Below are 20,265 nucleotides of genomic sequence, written 5' to 3'. Positions count from 1 at the left end.
GCAGCCAGCACATGTGGGCACTGATGCTCTGTACGCCCGTCAGGGCACTTTGGGGTGGGATGGGGAGCGTGTGTGAGTTGGTTCTGGGCTTTAGTGGGGTTACTGGAGGGAGTGGCATAGTGCTGATTTTATAGTCTTTGTCAGACAGTTCAGTCATCTCCACTTCTGAGGGCATGCATTCTCCCCTGCTCTCAATCCCGCATCTCTCTCTCCTGTCCATTTTTGCCTGGGGACTTACCTTTGGAGAGGAGTTTTCTGCAGGAATTCTGCCTGCTCTAGCCTGGGAAATCTTTCTCCCTACAATTTCACATTTAAGTCGGCCAGGACGCTTGCAGTTTCACTGGTTTCAGACCCTTTTGGTTTTCATTTTTCATTTACATTCTAAACAAGGTGGGTGGTATTAATTCAGACACCACAGCCATACATGGCCAGATCTGGGCTCCTGCAGGTTACAGGGGGATGCTTTTCCCTTGGAGAGACTCACAAGGGGGTGGGGTCCCCTGACACTTCCCATCAGCACCTGGCTCTATGCAGGGGCCTCAGGCCCTCTCCTGACTGGGAACTTGTACCATCTGGCGTCCCTGTCACCTGCCTGTGTAGGCCTCAGGGCTGCAGCTGCCCGGGTTGTTGTTCTGAGTCCTGTCTTTGCTTCTGGCTCCTAGGAATGTCCCTTCCTCTCATGCTAGAACACGTATTTGCGTTGGGGGGACTATGTTTCACAAGTTGCGTGCCTGTTGGCCGTCCTGCCAGTTCAGCTTACTCTGCATAGTAACTGGAGCTTTTCTTGTCAGGGAGTTGACCTTTACAATGGCCCACCGTGCACTGCATGCTTGCTCCACGCTCAGGACACACGACACATGCTCCATGAGGAGACACAAGCTCCTGACCTCACGTGGCTTCCTGTCTAAAGGGAGAAAATAGAATAGATTAAAGTCTAGGACTCTACCTTTTAATGAGCGATGGGCTGAGTCTATAGAAGGAAATGCCCCTGAGTGCAGGCTTGGGGAGTGGTGGATGCAGAGGAACTGTGGGGCATGAGGGTGCTGGGCACGGTGTCATTCCAGGCAAAGAGTCAGCCCCAGGGACCTCCCAAAACTTCAGCCTAGGATTTAGCAGGCCGACCTGTGCTGTGAGATCACAAGGGTTGGTCACATGCGAACTGTGGGAAGAATGTTATTAATATTTTTATGTCTAAGGATTTAAAATTATCACATGGATTTTTAAATTGCTGGGGCAGTGCCTATGGTGTTGACACTTACGTGAAGGCTCAACCTTGACTTTAAATGGTGGAAGCGTCTCTCCTCTTGATGTGGCGGTAGGAAGTGTCTGCCACGCGAGGACTCTGTGCTGGACGTGTGACTGTCACCCCTGTTGTGAGTCTCTTGGGCTTCGCTCCCGTGGCTGGATCCCATCATTCAACAAGGGGACTTTTAAGACGTCATGAAGACCTCAAATCTTCTGACATGAAGTTAGGGACTATCCTAGGTGTGCCTGAGCTGACCCGGGAGCCTTTAGAAGAGAGCAGAGGGATCACCCCAGCTGATGTTGAAGACGTACCTGGCAGGGTGTTGACAGAAGTAGGCCAGGGGCAAAGGCCTGATTCCTGCCAGCACCTGGTGAACTTGGAAGAGGCTCCAGAGCTCAGATGCGACCCGACCCTGGCAGGTGCTGACTTCAGCCTGGTGAGACTCTGAGCAGAGGACTCAGTGCAGCCCCTCCTGGCTCCCAACCACGGTGCTGTGAGTGGACACACGGGGGTCTTTAGCCACGTCCCTCTCACCTCCCTCTGGGGTCTTGGAATGGAGAGACAAGTGAGGGAGTGAGGGGCTCTCTGGGGAAGTCGGCAGCTCCTGCCTGGTCAGGCTGCATGAGGCTGTGGTTCTGGGGTTGTACGTAGTGCCTTGGTGTTGGGGAGAGGCACTCCCTGGGCAGAGACTGCATGCATAGATATGGATGCTCACATCTAGGGCCTAAAACAGGCAGGGAGAAGATGACACCATTTTTTACAAAAATACATGTGTTTCTATTTTAACTTAATTTTAATATTACTTTTATCATAAAGTTATAAATAACTGTGTTTTATTATTACAACACTTTTTTTTTCCAGCTTCATGTATGATGAATAAAAACGGTGTATACGCAGGGTGTACAGCACGATGATTTAATGTCTGTCTACACTGTGAAATGACCACCACAACCAAGCCAAGTATATCCATCACTCAGGCAGTCACCGTGGTATGAGTGTGGTGAGATGGCTTTGATCTGGCTCTTAGCAACTTCCGACACTCCTGGTACCTGTAGTCACCACGCCGCACCCAGGCTTCTGTGCGTGTTCATCCCACAGCTGCAGGTTTGGACCCTTTGACCAATGCCTTTTCTTTTCCCCTGGGAATCACCGTTTGGCTCTTAATGACTGTGAGTTTCTACTTCTTTTTTTAGAGTCCATGCATAACGAAGAGCATGGAGTGTTTGTCTTTCTGTCTAGCTTATTTCACTTAGCATAACATCCTCAAGGTTCATTCATGTTAGTGTAAATGGCAGGATTTCCTTTTTTTTTTTTTTTTTTTGAGACGTAGTCTTGCTCTTGTTGCCCAGGCTGGAGTGCAGTGGTATGATCTCGGCTCACTGCAACCTTTGGCTCCTGGGTTCAAGTGATTCTCCTGCCTCAGCCTCCCAAGTAGCTGGGGTTACAGGCGTGTGCCACCTTGCCTATTTTTTTTTTTTTTTTGATAGAGACAAGGTTTCACCATGTTGGTCAGGCTGGTCTTGAATACCTGACCTCAAGTGATCCACCCTCCTCGGCCTCCCAAAGTGTTGGAATTACAGTTATGAGCCACCACACCTGGCCAGGACTCCCTTCTTTTTAAAGGCTTGGTTGTATTCCACTGTGTGTGTATGTGTCCTGCTTTTTCAAGGCTTGGTCATATTCCGCTGTGTGAGTATGTGTCCCTGCTTTTTAGATGCTTGGTCGTATTCTGCTGTGTGAGTATGTGTCCCTGCTTTTTAGATGCTTGGTCGTATTCCACTGTGTGAGTATGTGTCCCTACTTTTTAGAGGCTTGGTCGTATTCTGCTGTGTGTGTATGTGTACGTCTTCGTGTGTGCACCACATTTTCTTTATACATCCAGTTGCTAGAAGACTTGTACGTTGTTTCCACATCTTGGCTATTGTGAGTGATAGCGCAATGAATGTGCAAATGCAGGTATTTCTTGGAGAGAGTGATTTTATTTCCTTTGAGCATATACCCAGTAGTGGGATTGTGATCTCATACCCTAGCTCTCTCTCTAATTTTTTGAGAAAACTACAGACTGTTTTCCATAATGGTTATATTAATTCACTTTCCCACTAACAGGGTACAAGGGTTCCCTTTTCCCCACATCCTCACCAACACGTGCTGTCTTTTGACTTTTTGATAACAGCCATTCTAACGGGTGTGAGGTGATCTCTCATGGTGGTTTGGTTTGCATTTCCTTGATGATGATTTAAGGTGAGCATTTTTTCATCTGAGTTTTGGCCATTTGTTTATTTTCTTTGGAAACATTTCTATTCAACTTCTTTGTCCATTTAACCAGGTTGTCTGTTGTATACTGTGGAGTGGTTTGAGTTCCTTATATACTCTGGAACTACGTGATACTCACAGGTATTTTCCATACTCAGTAGTGCATATGAATTAATCTGTAAACACAAAGAATAGTTGTAGAACTTTAAAACAGGATGGACAATGCTGTTTGCAACATTTTTATTTAGTGAGTACTTGGAAATGGGATAAATGTTCAGACAGTGATATCTTCTTACCAGGGACTGCACGGGGCATTTGGAAGAGTTTTATTTTCTTTTTTTAAAAACATTTTTCATCTTTTTGAACATCTTCAGTGTTTCTAAAACAAGCATTCACTATCTTTATTATTGCTATTTTAGGAAGAAGCTTGAATTAGTGATTAAACTACATTCTACCACCAACAGACTCCAAACTTTCACCAGCTGGTTTGCTAGGCAGAAGGCCCATTTTTAGGATAAATAAATACATCAGGAAGTTGTTGCAGGAAAGTCTGGCTCTCAGTGTAAATGCCTGATAAAGGGCTAATACTATTATAATTATAATTTTTATTTTCAATTTTTGTGCTTTCATTTTAACTAAGTTTTCAAATTTATTTGCATAAAGGAGTTTATATCTTCTTATCTTTAAAAAATTTTTTATTATGGTAAAATATGCATACCATAAAATTTATGATCATAACCATTTTTAAGTGCATAGTTCAGTGGCACTAAATACATTGACATTGTTGTGCAACCATCAAGACCATTCATCCCCAGAACTGTTCATCTTCCCCAGTCAGAAACGCTGTCCCCATTAAACACTAACTCCCCATTCCTACCCCACTCCCCAGCCCCTGCCAAACACATCAACTGTCTGTCTACATGATTTAACTTCCTCTAAGCACTTTATACAACTTAGATCATGTGGTGTTGGTCCCTCTGTGACTGGCTCATTTTACTGGGCACAGTGTCCCCAAGATTCTTCCATGTTGCAGCCTCTGTCAGAATTTCCTTCCTGTTTAGGGCTGAATAGTACTCCGCCACCTGGGTGGAACACATTTTGCGGACCCATTTATCTATTGAGGGACACTGGGGTTGCTTCTACCTTCTGGCTGTGGTGAATCCTGCTGCCATGAACATGGGTGTGCACAAAATTCTTTGAGACCTTGCTTTCCATTCTTTTGGATATATACCCGGGAGGGAAATGCTGGATCATATGATAATATCATTTTTAATTTCTGAGGGACCGGCACACTACTTTTCACAGTGGCTGTACCATTTTACAATCTCACCAACATGGCACAAGAGCTCTAGTTTCTCCATATCCTTGTCAACGCTTGTTAGTTTCTGTTTTTGTTCTTTTTTTTTTTTGAGATGGAGTCTCGGTCTCTTGCCCAGGCTGGAGTGCAGTGGCCAGATCTCGGCTCACTGCAAGCTCCGCCTCCCAGGTTTACGCCACTCTCCTGCCTCAGCCTCCGGAGTAGCTGGAACTACAGGCTCCCGCCACCATGCCCAGCTAGTTTTTCGTATTTTTTAGTAGAGATGGGGTTTCACCATGTTAGCCAGGATGGTCTCAATCTCCTGACCTCGTGATCCACCCATCTCGGCCTCCCAAAGTGCTGGGATTACAGGCTTGAGCCACAGCACCCGGCCAGTTTCTGTTTTTTAAGTAGGAGCCATCTAATGTGAGTGAGATGGTATTTCACTACAGTTTTGATTTGCATTTCCCTACTAATGAGTGATGCCGAGCACCTTTGCATGTGCTTATTGGCTATTTGTGTATCTTTGGAGAAACAATGATTCCAGTCCTTTGCCCATTTTTGAATCAGGTTGCCTTCTTATTGTTCAGTGTTAGGAGTTCTCAATATATTATATTATAGGTTATAGTTATTATATGTTAGGATTTCTCTCTGTATATATTATGAATGTTAATTCCTTATCAGATATATGATTTGCAAATATTTTCTCCCAACCTGTGGGTTACGTTTGTTCTCTGTGAAGAGTGCCTTGGATGCACAGAGTTTTAAAATTGTCACCATGTCCAATGTGTCTATTTTTTCTTTTGTCACCTGTGCCTTTGGTGTCATATCCAAGGAAGCATCGCCAGGTCCAAGGCCATGGGGTTGGAGCCGAGCAGCATGTGGCCTTTTCAGCTGGCTCCTGTCATCTCTTCACATGCATTTGAGGCCCCTCCATGCCTTTCCCTGGCTTGACAGCTCATTTCTTTTTAGTGCTGAAGAATATTCCATTGTCTGGATGTGCCATAGTTTATCCATTCACCTATGGAGGGGCACCTTGGCTGCCTCGGAGTTCTGACAATTATGAATAAAGCGGCTCTACACATGTGCAGGTTTCTATGTGGATGTCCATTTTCAACTCACTTGGTCAAATACCAATGAGCGTGGTCACTGGATCTTACCGTAAGAGCATGTTTAGTTTTGTGAGAGACCAGTAGACTGTCTTCCACACTGGCTGCACCACTTTGCATTTCCAGGAGTGATGAGTGGGAGTTCCTGTTCTTCCACGTCCACGCCAGCATTCCGTGGTGTTGGTTCTGGGTTTTGGTCATTCTGATGGGGCGTGTCCCAGCGAATCTTTGTTTTTGAGCTGAAGTATCTCACCATGTGCGGACAATGACACTGGTGCTGTGTTTGGACTTGAATCCTCCTTCATGTATTTTCTGTTTGTCTCCCTGATCGATGTTCTCTTCTGTCTCCTTTCTTGCTTTCTTTTGAATCAAACACATATTTTTCTTTCACTTCTCATCTGTTATTGGTTTGTGATTGATGCATTTTTTTTTGATATTATGTTAGTGGCTGCATAAGCTTGGAGCACACCATGTGTCTGACCTAAGTCCAGTCCATGACATTCCCTTTACCACATCCCAGACAGGTTTGAGCTCACAGAGCCTCCCTCGGTGCACCGCCCCCTCCCGCGGTGAATCGCCCCCTCCTTCGGTGCACCACCCTCTCCCTGCATGCACTGTCTCCTCCTCGTGCTGTCCTCTTCCTGCATTTTAGCCCCACGTTCATTTAAATCCCACTGGGCCTTGGCATGACGGTGCTTGTAGTGAACACCTGCATTTAACTGTCCACATGTCAGCTGCCCCTGTGCCAACGCTCTTTTCTGCACTTCCAGGATTTCATGGAGATGGTTTCCTCTGCCCAGAAGGCTGTCTCTTACGTTATTTATTACAGCCTTTGGCAGATGCATTCTTTCAATGCACTCTTTGTAGACACTTCTCTACATGCCTCTGTTTTTCCTTCACATTTGAGGGGCATTTTTCTCTCTTAGTTTAGGCTGTCCTTTTTTCCATTAAGATGCTATTCTATTGTCCAACAGATTCGTTTTACTCTCCATAATGTCTCTCCTGGATGTTTTAGACCGTAAGTCCTTTTGGCCTCAGATTGTATCTGATACCTTCAAATAGCATCTTTTCTCCCCAACAGCCTTGCAGTTTGCTCTTGGTGCTAGCATGGCTCTACTGTGAGCTGTTCAGGCACAGAGGCCCCGGGGGCCAATGGAGGAAGGCTCTCAGCTCTGGCTCCCTGAGCAGTACAGCAGGAGGCTGCAGGAGGAGGCCAGTCGGATGCTCTTCTGTTTCTTCTACAAACACAGATTTCCAGTTTTCAATGTGCAGGAGCTCTAAATGAGATTAGAACCACAGTAAGGGTGTGAGCACTGGGGGAAGGGGAGGGCATCCTGTTTTCCCCTAAAACCCGATTCTTGCCATGAGTTTAGTCTCTTCCTTCTTTCATCTTGATGCAAAAAATGAAGTTTATATGAATCTTGATCCTTTAAGTAGTCCTGAATGTCTCACAGAAACAACTGTTTTCATTCTCCTTTTACAAACAGGGGAACTGAGGCAGAGAACAAAAGTGAGTGGTCCTGGCCACAGATCCAGTGACTCTTCAGGGCTGGCCTGTTGGTCTCGTGAAGGAGCCCTGCGTTCTCAGACACAGCCCACCAAACTCTGGGACCCCTTTTGTGTAACTTCTGTCTCGTCTCTGGAAAACCAGGCTGCTGAGGGGCTTAGGAAGGCCAGAGACATGCTTTGGTTTTGCTGGTATTTTGACTAAGGAGTCAATGATTTCTTTGTCCCACATTTCCCTGCGATGGCCATGACTCAATCAGCACAGTGGGACCCCCCGTCGCCCACCCTGGTGGGATGAAGTAGAGGTCAGGTTCTGTGCCAAGCTTGGCAGGCTACAGCCCCAGGCACTTAGCCACTCATGCAGGTGTTGCTGAGAAGGTGCTCTGTAGGTAAGATTAAGGCCCATCATCAAGCAACTTTCAATAAAGGAGATAATGCTGGATAATCCTGGCGGGCCTGAGCCAGTTGGTTGAAGGAGAAAAGCTGAGTTTTGCTTGAAGAAGAGGCAGGTTTGCCCTTGGACGGCAGCCTCAGCTGTGCTTCAGAGATTCAGCCTGACCTTCCTGGTGCCTGGCCCTGTGGGTTTCAGACCTGTGCAGCCAGACCCCACAAGTCCATGAGCCAATTCCTTGCAGCGGATGTTGCAGAAAATCAGTCCGAACCTCTTGCTGGTGGAGCCCAGCTGGCACAGGTGGAGGGGGAGCACATCCGCCAGGAGCATGGAGGAGGGGCTGTGTAGGCGCTCGTGGAGAATCCATCCTAATGAGCAGGGTGGTGGAGACAGAGACCGTGGGGGAAACAGTGACTTGGGTGGTTGCAAGGGGGACCCCCGAGAAGAGCCCGACTTCTCAGATTGAGTTTCCTGTCTCCCCCACCCCTGGCCCTGAAGCTCTTGCTGACTTAGCTCTTTGCTCTCCATCATGGCCCCCAGCTTTCACTCCCACAGCAGATGTGCCCACAGCCCCAGTGTGGGGCTGGGGTTCTCATCCACCCTTGGGACGTGCCCTGCAGAGAGAGGGGTCAGTGGCACCCGGGATCCACCACCTGCTCATTGAAGGGGAGGCAGAGGGTGGAGCTGGCTGCATTCACACTTCCTGCAGGTCGTCATCTGTTGTTTCTAAGCAGAAGTTTGAACTTTCCTGCCAACAATTTCATTTCATTTTAAATTTGCTTTAAAGAAAAACAGGAAAAGTCTTCCCTGAGGAGGTGACATCCGCACTTGTTTTCTGGTGGCTTGAGGAGTGGTGTGGGTCCCGGGGACAGATGGAAGCTTGAAGGGCAGGGGGTAGGAAGGGACAATGTCATGAGTCAGTGTGTGCAAGGGAGCCTCAAAAACTGCAGAGAGAGGAGCTGCCTGTGCCTCTTGGATTCTCAGCCCAGGGTCAGGGGCAGCATTCCTGTTCTCGCTACTTTCACAAGAGGCAATTAATACTCGGCGTTCAGTGTCTCGGGTCCAGACCCTCTTCCCAGGCACAGCCAAACCATGATCATTGGATCATCTCTGTTGAGTAACTTCATTTTCCCGTCAGTCAAATCCAGAATCAAGCAACTGAGTGCAACCAGTGTGAAATGTCTCAGCGAACAATGCGTCAGCTACAGAGCCCTTGGCAACGTCACTGCTGGCATGTGCAGAGGAGCTCTCCCATGTAAAAATAGCTTGTACTCCAGAACAACAACCCAGCACCACTTTTAGAACAATGTGAATCGTGTCTGTGGAAGGGTAAACGTATGCTGCTTACATCGTTGCTGTTTACTTTTTAAGGTGTGAAGACCAAATCGAGTTACTCACGGATTCTTTAAAAAGCCAGCCTCTTAGCCAGGCGTCCTGTGCTTTTGTGGCAGGCACATCTCACCAAAGCTCCAAGTCTCCCTGGAGATTTGCATATGATCCCCCTTAGAATAGTCCTTCTTTTCCAAGTTGGGGAGCTCTCTGTGCCCTAAAAGGGCCTCCTGCAGAGATAGCTTGAGGGGCTCCCATGGGAATGCTGGCAGAGTGCTCCACAGAGCCAGCCCCGCCCTCTGGACACTGGTTTCTGGTGGTTTTCCAAAGGCAGCCTCTGGAGGCCTCTGCTTGCCTGCCCCACACATCACCGACACCTGGGTGCCGCCCGCGGCATCACCGATGACCACAGGGCTGGTCCCCTGCTTCTCATCTGTCATCACTGTTCCAGCTGCTCCATGTTCAACTGGACTGGCCCTCATCTCCCCAACCTGCCCTCTTTCTCCCTGACACTGCCTGCTCCCAGGGGCTCTGCCAGACCTCCGGTGGCCCCTGGGCACACTCGGTTGTCCAAACAAGAACTGCAGCAAGGAATCAGAGATTTCTTAATCAGCCTCACCTCGCTCCCCTGAAGGGTGTATGGTCCCCTTTCCCCAAGACAGTTAACCACCAACCCGCTTTGGGAGTGGACATGATTTCTTCCTAAACATTGGCCAATCATCAGGATCACAGAGTGAAAGCCATTCACATCTATACTTCCTTAAAGGGATTGTATGTCCCCAGTTAACAATAATTTAGTAGGATTTTTTTTTCTTTCCCTTATGTAGACTCTGTTCTTCCTTGCAGGCCATGGAGAGCAGTGATCACAATGACTGTTCCCTTACATGCAGCAGCAATAATTGTCCAAGATATCTGTGTTCATACAACAGACTTTTATAATACAAGTTTTCTTTTGCTGAGAAATGTGAAGTTCCAGAATACCCTTATTTTTTTATTTTTTGAGACAGGGTCTCACTCTGTTACCCAAGCTGGAGTGCAGTGGTGCAATCTCAGCTCACTGCAGCTTTGACCTCCTGGGCTGAAGTGGTCATCCTGCCTCAGACTCCCAAGTAGCTGGGAGCACAGGCGTGTGCCACCATGCCTGCCTAATTTTTGTATTTTTTGTAGAGATGGATTTTCTCCATGTTGCCCAGGCTGGTTTTGAACTCCCAGGATCAAGTGATTCACCCACCTTGGCCTCTCAAAGTGCTGAGATTACAGGTGTGAGCCACCATCCCCGTCTATAAAATGCGCTTACTTTAAAGCAGTTACCTCTGTGGTGGTATTTTTTGGGGTAAAAGTGGACCCGGATCATTAGTGACTATAATTTGTAGTCCTTTTTAATTCGGATCCTAAATGTTTCTCCCATGGTCTCATCTATTTTAACCTAAAACACCCTTGGGGAAAACCATCTGTCACTGCAACACTTCAGAACACACTTACAGTAGGAGGTTTATTCCCGAAGGTCTGTAGCAATCAAGGAGGGCCAGTTCTGCTGGGTTTCCTGTTTTGAGTGGGAATTTGTGTTCTGGGAGGCTGGGTGGTTCCTCAGAACTCTGTCTGCCTTTCCTCAGTAGGTTACAGGTATTTCAGTCCACTAACCCCCAGAAGAAACAGCGTGCTATTAGATTTAGTTATATTATCACAGGTCATTTTAAGATTTTCATTCATTTAATGTAAAAATCAGCCCAGAATTTTGTTTTCTGTAAGGTGCTTAGGAGTGCGTGGGCATAGCCATGAGACCTCTGTGTTGGGTCATGTTTAAAGATGCGTATTCATTTCTCATCCCCAGCTTTTGCCTCAAGAGTTTATCCTCTGTCAGAATTAATCAGGATCGTATTATCCTAACACAGAGTATTTTCCATTCTTTCAGAAAGATGATTGCAACTCCCTGAAGCATGCAGACTTGTCATGGATAACTCTCTAACAGGACAGGTGTTACTACGCTAACTGGTCCAAAAAAAAAAAAATACTGGGTGCACATCCCTTGAAGAAGTTTAGGGTGTGTTTACTCCGAGGGAAAGTGCAGTGCAAAGCTCGAGATTCACAGGCAAGTTTAGGTGAATCCTTGGAATGTACGACTGGTGAATTCCCGGGCCGTGGAGGGCTCTCAGCCAGCACCTGCTCAGTGAGCCAGGGAAGGAATGCTGCTTCCTCGGGAGTCACACAGGACTGGCTTAGCCCTGGCGAGTGTTTGGCATCAGGTAACAAGTTGTGCTGAGCGTCTGCCACCTTGCATGTCCCCACTGAATCCGTGTGGGGCCCTCCCTGTGGGAGTGGCCAAGGGCCCCTCAGCTGCCTGCTGCACTGTGGACATGGAGCTCTGGCACAGCCAAGTCCTGAATGACATGCAGCCGATTCTCTTGGGCCCTTTCTGGATTTGTCTGTGGTCCTTCCTTCTGTGTTTCCAGCTGAGTTCTAAGGCCCTGGTCCTGTGCCCAGTGTGGCGCATGTCATCTCCTGTGGGCACATGCATCACCTGCTGTGGGTGTGTGCGTCATCTGCTGTGTGTGTGTGTGTCATCTGCTGTGTGTGTATGCGTTGTCTGCTGTGCATGACATACCTCCAAGTAGGGGCTGACTGACCTCATACAGGCAGGTGCCCCTCTGAGACAAAGCTTCCAGAGGAAGGATCAGGCAGCAATATTTGCTGTTCTGCAATATTTACTGTTCTGAAGCCTCCGCTGGTGATACCCAGGCAAACAGGGTCTGGAATGGACCTACAGCAAACTCCAACAGACCTCCAGCTGAGGGACCTGACTGTTAGAAGGAAAACTAACATACAGAAAGGAATAGCATCAACATCAACAAAAAGGATGTCCACACCAAAATCCCATCTGTAGGTCACCAACATCAAAGACCAAAGGTAGATAAAACCACAAAGATGGGGAGAAACCAGAGTAGAAAGGCTAAAAATTCTAAAAATCAGAGTACCTCTTTTCCTCCAAAGGATCACAGCTCCTCACCCACAACAGAACAAAACTGGACAGAGAATGACTTTGACAAGTTGACAAAAGTAGGCTTCAGAAGGTTGGTAATAACAAACTTCTCTGAGCTAAAGGAGGATGTTTGAACCCATCAAGAGGAAGCTAAAAACCTTGAAAAAAGACTAGACAAATGACTAACTAGAATAAACAGTGTAGGGAAGACCTTAAATGACCTGATGGAGCTGAAAACCATGGCACGAGAACTACATGGTGCATGCACAAGCTTCAGTAGCCAATTTGATCAAGTGGAAGAAAGGGAATCAGTGATTGAAGATCAAATTAATGAAATAAAATGAGAAGAGAAGTTTAGAGAAAAAAGAGTAAAAAGAAACAAACAAAACCTCCAAGAAATATGGGACTATGAGAAAAGACCAAATCTACGTTTGATTGGTGTACCTGAAAGTGACAGAGAGAATGAAACCAAGCTGGAAAACACTCTTCAGGATATTATCCAGGAGAACTTCCCCAACGTAGCAATGCAGGCCAACATTCAAATTCAGAAAATACAGAGAACACCGCGAAGATACTCCTTGAGAAGAGCAACCCCAAGACACACAATTGTCATATTCACCAAGGTTGAAATGAAAGAAAAAATATTAAGGGCAGCCAGAGAGAAAGGTTGGGTTAACCACAAAGGGAAGCCCATCAGACTAACAGCATATCTCTTGGCAGAAACTCTACAAGCCAGAAGAGAGTGGGGGCCAATATTCAACATTCTTAAAGAAAATATTTTTCAACCCAGAATTTCATATCCAGCCAAACTAAGCTTCATAAATGAAGGAGAAATAAAATCCTTTACAGATAAGCAAATGCTGAGAGATTTTGTCACCACCAGGCCTGCCTTGTAAGAGCTCCGAAGGAAGCACTAAACATGGAAAGGAACAACCAGTACCAGCCATTGCAAAACATGCCAAATTGTAAAGACCATCGATGCTAGCAAGAAATTGCATCAACTAACGGGCAAAATAACCAGCTAACATCATAATGACAGGATCAAATGCACACATAACAATATTAACCTTAAATGTAAATGGGTTAAATGCTCCAATTAAAAGACACAGACTAGCAAATTGGATAAAGAGTCAAGACCCCTTAGTGTGCTGTATTCAGGAGACACATCTCACATGCAGAGACACACATAGGCTCAAAATAAAGGGAGGGAGGAAGATCTACCAAGCAAATGGAAAGCAAAAAGCACACACACACACACACAACACAAAACAAAACAGGGTTTGCAATCCTAGTCTCTAATAAAACAGACTTTAAACCAACAAAGATCAAAAGAGACAAAGAAAAAGTAAAGGGATCAATTCAACAAGAAGAGCTAACTATCCTAAATATATATGCACCTGATACAGGAGCACCCAGATTCATAAAGCAAGTCCTTAGAGACCTAAAAAGAGACTTATACTCCCACACAATAATAATGGGAGACTTTAACACCCAACTATCATTATTAGACAGATCAACAAGACAGAAGGGCAACAAGGATATCCAAGACTTGAACTCAGCTCTGCACCAAGCAGACCTAATAGAAATCTACGGAACTCTCTACCCCAAATCAACAGAATATACATTATTCTCAGCACCACATCACACTTATTCAAAAATCGACCACATAGTTGGAAGTAAACCACTCCTCAGCAAATGTAAAAGAACAGAAATCACAACAAACTGTCTCTCAGACCACAGTGCAACCGAATTAGAACTCAGGATTAAGAAACTCACTCAAAACCACCCAACTACATGGAAACTGAACAACCTGCTCCTGAATGACTACTGGGTAAATAACAAAATGAAGGCAGAAATAAAGATGTTCTTTGAAACCAGTGAGAACAAAGACACAACATACCAGAGTCTCTGGGACACATTTAAAGCAGTGTGCAGAGGGAAATTTATAGCACTAAATGCCCACAAGAGAAAGCAGGAAAGATCTAAAATCAATACCTTAACATCACAATTAAAAGAACTAGAGAAGCAAGAGCAAACACAGTCAAAAGCTAACAGAAGGCAAGAAATAACTAAGATCAGAGCAGAACTGAAGGAGATAGAGACACAAAAAATCCTTGAAAAAAATCAATGAATCCAGGAACTGGTTTTTTGAAAAGATCAACAAATTAGATAGACCACTAGCAAGACTAAGGAATAAAAGAGGGAAGAATCAAATAGACACAATAAAAAACGATAAAGGGGATATCACTACTGATCCCACAGAGATACAAACTACTATCAGAGAATACTATAAACACCTCTACACAAATAACCTGGAAAATCTAGGAGAAATGGATACATTCCTGGACACATACACCCTCCTAAGACTAAACCAGGAAGAATTTGAATCTCTGAATAGACCAACAACATGCTCCAAAATCGAGGCTATATTTAATAGCCTACCAACCAAAAAAAGTCCAGGACCAGAAGGATTCACAGCCAAATTGTACCAGAGGTACAAAGAGGAACTGGTACCATTTCTTCTGAAACTATTCCAATCAATAGAAAAAGAGGGAATCCTCTCTAACTCATTTTATGAGGCTAGCATCATCCTGATACCAAAGCCTGGCAGAGACACAACAAAAAAAGAGAATTTTAGACCAATATCCCTAATGAACATTGATGCAAAAATCCTCAATAAAATACTGGCAAACCAAATCCGGCAGCACATCAAAAAGCTTATCCAGCAACATCAAGTTGGCTTCATTGCTGGGATGCAAGGCTGGTTCAACATATGCAAATCAGGAAATGTAATACATCACATAAACAGAACCAAAGATAAAAATCACATGATTATCTTAATAGATGCAGACAAGGCCTTTAGCAAAATTCCACAGCCCTTCATGCTAAAAACTCTCAATAAACTAGTTATTGATGGAACTATCTCAAAATAATAAGAGTTATTGATGACAAACCCACAGCCAATATTATACTGAACGGGCAAAAACTGGAAGCATTCCCTTTGAAAACTGGCACAAGACAGGGATGCCCTCTCTCACCACTCTTATTCAACATAATAATGGAAGTTTTGGCCAGGGTAATAATCATGCAAGAGAAAGAAATAAAGGGTATTCAATTAGGAAAAGAGGAAGTCAAATTGTCCCTGTTTGCAGATGACATGATTGTATATTTAGAAAACCCCATCGTCTCAGCCCAAAATCTCCTTAAGCTGATAAGCAACTTCAGCAAAGTCTCAGGATACAAAATCAATGTGCAAAAATCACAAGCATACCTCTACACCAATAACAGACAAACAGAGAGCCAAATCATGAGTGAACTCCCATTCACGATTGCTACAAAGAGCATATAACACCTAGGAATTCAACTTACAAAGGATAGGAAGGACTTCTTCAAGGAGAACTACAAACCACTGCTCAAAGAAATAAAAGAGGACACAAATGGAAGAAGATTCCATGCTCATGGATAGGAAGAATCAATATCGTGAAAATGGCCATACTGTCCAAGGTAATTTGTAGATTCAATGCCATCCCCATGAAGCTACGAAGGACTTTCTTCAGAGAATTGGAAAAAACTACTTTAAAGTTCATATGGAACCAACAAACAGCCCACATTGCCAAATGTATACGTTTGACTCCTCAACCCCAGGGTGATGATGTGAGGTGAGGCCTTGGGAGGTGATTGGGTCCTGAGGGTGGGGCTTCATAATGGGGTTGCTGGCCTTGTGACGGAGGCCCCAGTGGGCTCCCTGCCCTCTCTCCGCTTGGTGAGAACACAGCAAGCAGATTCCATCTGTGGACCAGGACTCGGGTCCTCATCAGACATCCAATCTGCTGGTAAGTTGGTCTTGAACTTTCAGCCTCCAGAACTGCGAACCGTTGTTGACAAGCCACACAGTCTGTGTATTCCATTATAGCAGCCCAAAGGGATGAGGAGATGGATATGGCCTGGTGACAATGCACACCTCTCGTGGGAACAATGTCCCCATCTCCCTCCAGCTGCACCGAAGACCTGGAGCAACGGCTGCCATCCATGCGCGAGGACCCCTCGGAGGCTCCACCTGCACAGACTTTGCTAAGGGTGAGGTGTTTACTAGAAGGAGCACATTTCCTAGTTAAAATCTAATTAGATTCTCCTTGGCAACTTACCTTACAGAAACAGGTATAGACTATCAGCTTGCCCAGCGGGATGCATCCCTTCGGAGGGAGGCCTGGGGCCAGGTGCACCTAACGAAGGTGTGGCGGTGGCTGGGAAGGGGCTGGCTTTCCACTCAGCAAATGCTTTCTTACAGAAAGACTGTGAGGAGAGTCCATTTTCTTAGAGCCATATGAAGCAAATCCTAAAAACCGACTGCCCAGTCTCAACCCGTAACAGTGAACCTGGGGAGTGACATCAGAGATTCCCAATGTTTTCCTCCTTGTGGATCCCTGTGACGAAGGCACTTGCCCATGTGTATTCTGTAGTAGGAGTTTGCACTCTGAAACTGGTCTTTATTAAAGAACAAGAACAAGCACATTATTTACTGATTATAGTAAGAGAAATACCTAATTATTTATAAAACCTGTTGCTCAGCATGACAGGTGACCACATGTCATCCACAGAGTTTCAGATGACTTTGTTATGCCAACCATGTCCTGGTGGATGTGTAGTTCTTTCATAGGCCTTTTACCTTATTGAAAATCATGCGTGCATCCCAACTGTTGTTTAGGATTCTGAGCCCCCGGGCTGGGAGCCACAGCACTGATGACCTCAGAAAGAAGGTTGTTAGAGGCTGTGTTCTCTCCACACCCCTTTCTTATGAGGCTCTGGGATGCTGCTTGGTTTGGAGGGGCATCCTTCCCACAGCCCCGCAGGAGACTGCTGTCATCTGCATTCTTCCGAGGGCGTCCCCGGTCCCAGGTTTCGTCCTGGCGTCCCCCTCATATTTTCCCTCTCACCCTGACATACTCAAATGAGTCAGTCCTCTTCATTCATAGATTCTATATTTGCAAGTTCTCCTACTCACTAAAATTTATTTGTAACATCAAAATCAGCACTCATGCAGTGTCTTAGAATTTGTAGATGTGCACAGAGCGATAAAAAATCAGAGTCGTCCGACATGCACAGCCCCGGCTGGGGCTGAGCAAAGGCCCAGCTCTGCCTTCCTGTTATGGCTCATCTTGTAAACGGTGCCCTTCCTGTGGTCTGTTGAGTGCCATGTTTCTTGAATTTGTGTGCATTTTGCTGGTGATCTCACTGTTTAAGAGGGCGAGCACAGTGCGGAAGAGCTGTAGCGTTCCCAAGTGCAAGGGGCTGTGGTGTGCCTCACGGAGAACACGTGTGTCTGAGAAGCTTCCCGCCAGCACAAGTGATGAATCAACACTGTGTAGTGAACAAGGTGTCTGAACAGAAACACATAACACAAGGCTGTGCACTGATCCACGGAAGAGATGCTGTGACCAGAGCTGAGCCCTGCGTCTCCCCAGGATCGGGGGTGTCTGTCAGCTCACCATCTACAGACTCCAGTATGTAGCTACCTTGAGTGGTGGGGACCGAGTGCACTTCTCACCAGTACTCGGCTGAAAGTCTGCGTGCGACCTAGCTTCATGTGTCCTGAGTTTGCTTCACAAAGGGAAGGGGGTTGGATGTTGGGCTTCCCAGGACATGGTGCCCGTTGGGAAGTGCCCCCAGCGCTTCAGAGCCAGCGGGAGGAATCCACCAGATGCTGCTGACAAACCTCCCTGTGGCAGCTGCCACTCCACACGGAGGTGCAGGGAAGCCAGCTGCCAGGGCACACACACAAACACGTGCAGGTGCACACACAGCTTCACACACAGGCACACACACCATACGCTCACACACACACCTGAACACGCACATGCACACACACCACACTCACACGTGCACAAGCACACATACCTGAATACACACATGCACACACTACACTCACATACACAAGCACACACAGCCACATTGGAACACACATGCCACACTCAAAAGCACACATGGGAACACACATATGCACACACTCATGCCACACACACAGAAGCACACACATTGGAATGCACACACCACACCTACACACAAGTGCACACACTCACCTGAACACGCAAGTGCACACACATGCCACACTCACAAGCACACATGGGAACACACATATGCACACACTCCTGCCACACACGCACAAGCACACACACATTGGAACACACATACCACACACACAAGCACACACACAGTGAAACACATATGCACACACACATGCTACACACACACAAGTGTACACACACAGGTGCACATGCCAAACACACATACTGGAACACATACGTGTACACACACCACATAAGCACACACACTGAAACACATGCACACACACACCACATGCACGCAAACACACACACACACCAGAACACGGACTTGTATACACATGCCACACTCACACACACACATACCTGAACACACACATGCACACACACCACACGCACACACACCTGAATATGCACATGCACACACATGCCACACTCACACACAAGCACACACACACCAGAACACACACACACACCACACTCACACACAAAGGCACACACACATACATCAGAACACACATATGGACACACACATGCCACACACACACACCAGAACATGGGCATATGTGCCACACTCACACACACATATACTGAAACACACACATGCACACACACCACACACACACTGAAACACCTGCACACAAGCCACACACACAAGTGCACACACACACAATGCACCTGAACACGCATATGCACACACATGCTACACTCTCACACATGCAAACACATACACATACCCGAACACGCACATGCATACACACACACCACACTTGCACACACCCTCCAGCATGTCCAGAATATTTCTCTTCCCTGGTGGGAGAAGCTCTTGGTGCTTGGAGACTCCACTGAGAAGCGCTCACTGGAAGCAGAATCAGCTGTGGGAGATAGAGAAGGCGATGTGGGGGCTGGTGGGGCTGAGCTTCCCACTCTGGGCTGGTGTGGATGGTTGCAGAGTCACCAAAAGTGACACCTGGCCTCGAGGGACCCTGGCAGGTGACAGGAGGCAAAAGCACCGACGTGGGTGATTCTTCAGGAGAGGAAGCTGAGAGCCTCCTTCAGGCCACAGCCCAGAGCCTCTGGGGACCCCCAGGTGGAGACGTGTCCTGGTCACTCGGATCCGGTACCTGGTCAGCAGCCTGCACCTCTTCAGCACCCTTGGGGCAGTGACGCCTCCTCTCGGCATGTGGGAGAGGCCAGTGTCCTGTCGTCCCTGTTGGTTAAACTTGTGGCTTGATCTTCCTTAGACAGATACCAGGCTCATGGTAAGGCCCTGCCTTCCCTGTCCTCCCACGACACCTCCTGGACCCGTGCCCATCCCTAGACCCACGACCCTCAGTAGGCAGCATTTTCAAGGCTGTCTCTTGGCCCCGGACGGCTGTCTGGTCCACCTTCATGCCCCATCATATCATTGAGGCTCAAATGCCCCCTCCTCACCAGGCCTCCACTGATGCCCTCTCCACAAAGCATCCCCTGCTGCACCTCCGTGTCCTGACCCAGGGCCGTTCCCCCCATATTTGTCGCCATCCAAGGCAGCACCATTTGTTTCCATGTTTGTTCACTTCCTGTCTGCGTCCCCCACCAAGCATGAGCGGCGTTAGGGCAGGGGCTGGTTTCTGGGGACTTGTGTCATGGTGGTTGCCACAGTATTACGGTAGACGCTAGCAGAGGAAAGGGAAATTGAAGACATTTGTTTCACAAGAAGTTTGTTTCCTAGAAGGCACCCACCTGGCGGAGAGACACACCTGCTGTCAGCGGCGTTTTAGGGGCTGAAATCTGTCATCCTGCCAGGCCACTAAAGGGAAAACCAATGTTACGTTTTGGCAATTTGCTCAAACATGCAGCAGAATGAAGGTCATTTCTCTGCTCACTGCAAACGGCTTCCCATCCCCCACAATTGATGCAGGCCCAGAGTGTGCGCCCAGCCAGCCACAGGTGCAGCAGCGGCCCCCACTCGGCGGTGTGCTCCTCCCCTCCCCTTTCCTCCTTCCGTCCCCTTTTCCTTTCCAGTGAAACATATTCCATCTTTCCTTAAAATAAAACTTTAAAATTTTTAGGAATATTACCTGGTAAATGGGAAATATCTTGGTTCTTGACAGGT

At 46.8% G+C, this 20,265-nt stretch overlaps 1 protein-coding gene across 11 annotated transcripts in view; it reads right to left on the bottom strand.

Moving 5' to 3' along the window:
* The window catches only part of MRPL36 (mitochondrial ribosomal protein L36), a 1,017,194-nt gene that overhangs the window by 141,684 nt on the left and 855,245 nt on the right, over nucleotides 1–20,265 (bottom strand). Inside the window, exon 1 of one of the 11 annotated variants that reach the window (XM_050795337.1) lies at nucleotides 12,620–12,623. The exons of the other annotated variants lie outside the window; for them this stretch is intronic. The gene's annotated coding sequence lies outside the window, so the exon portion shown is untranslated. Of the gene's footprint in view, nucleotides 1–12,619; nucleotides 12,624–20,265 lie in introns of those variants that run through there. 11 annotated transcript variants of the gene reach the window in all.

The sequence above is a fragment of the Macaca thibetana genome, chromosome 6 (genome assembly GCF_024542745.1).
Source record: "Macaca thibetana thibetana isolate TM-01 chromosome 6, ASM2454274v1, whole genome shotgun sequence".
Lineage (NCBI taxonomy): Eukaryota > Metazoa > Chordata > Mammalia > Primates > Cercopithecidae > Macaca > Macaca thibetana.
The sequence above is the reverse complement of the archived record's forward strand: the minus strand, read 5'-3'. Positions and strand labels throughout refer to the sequence as shown.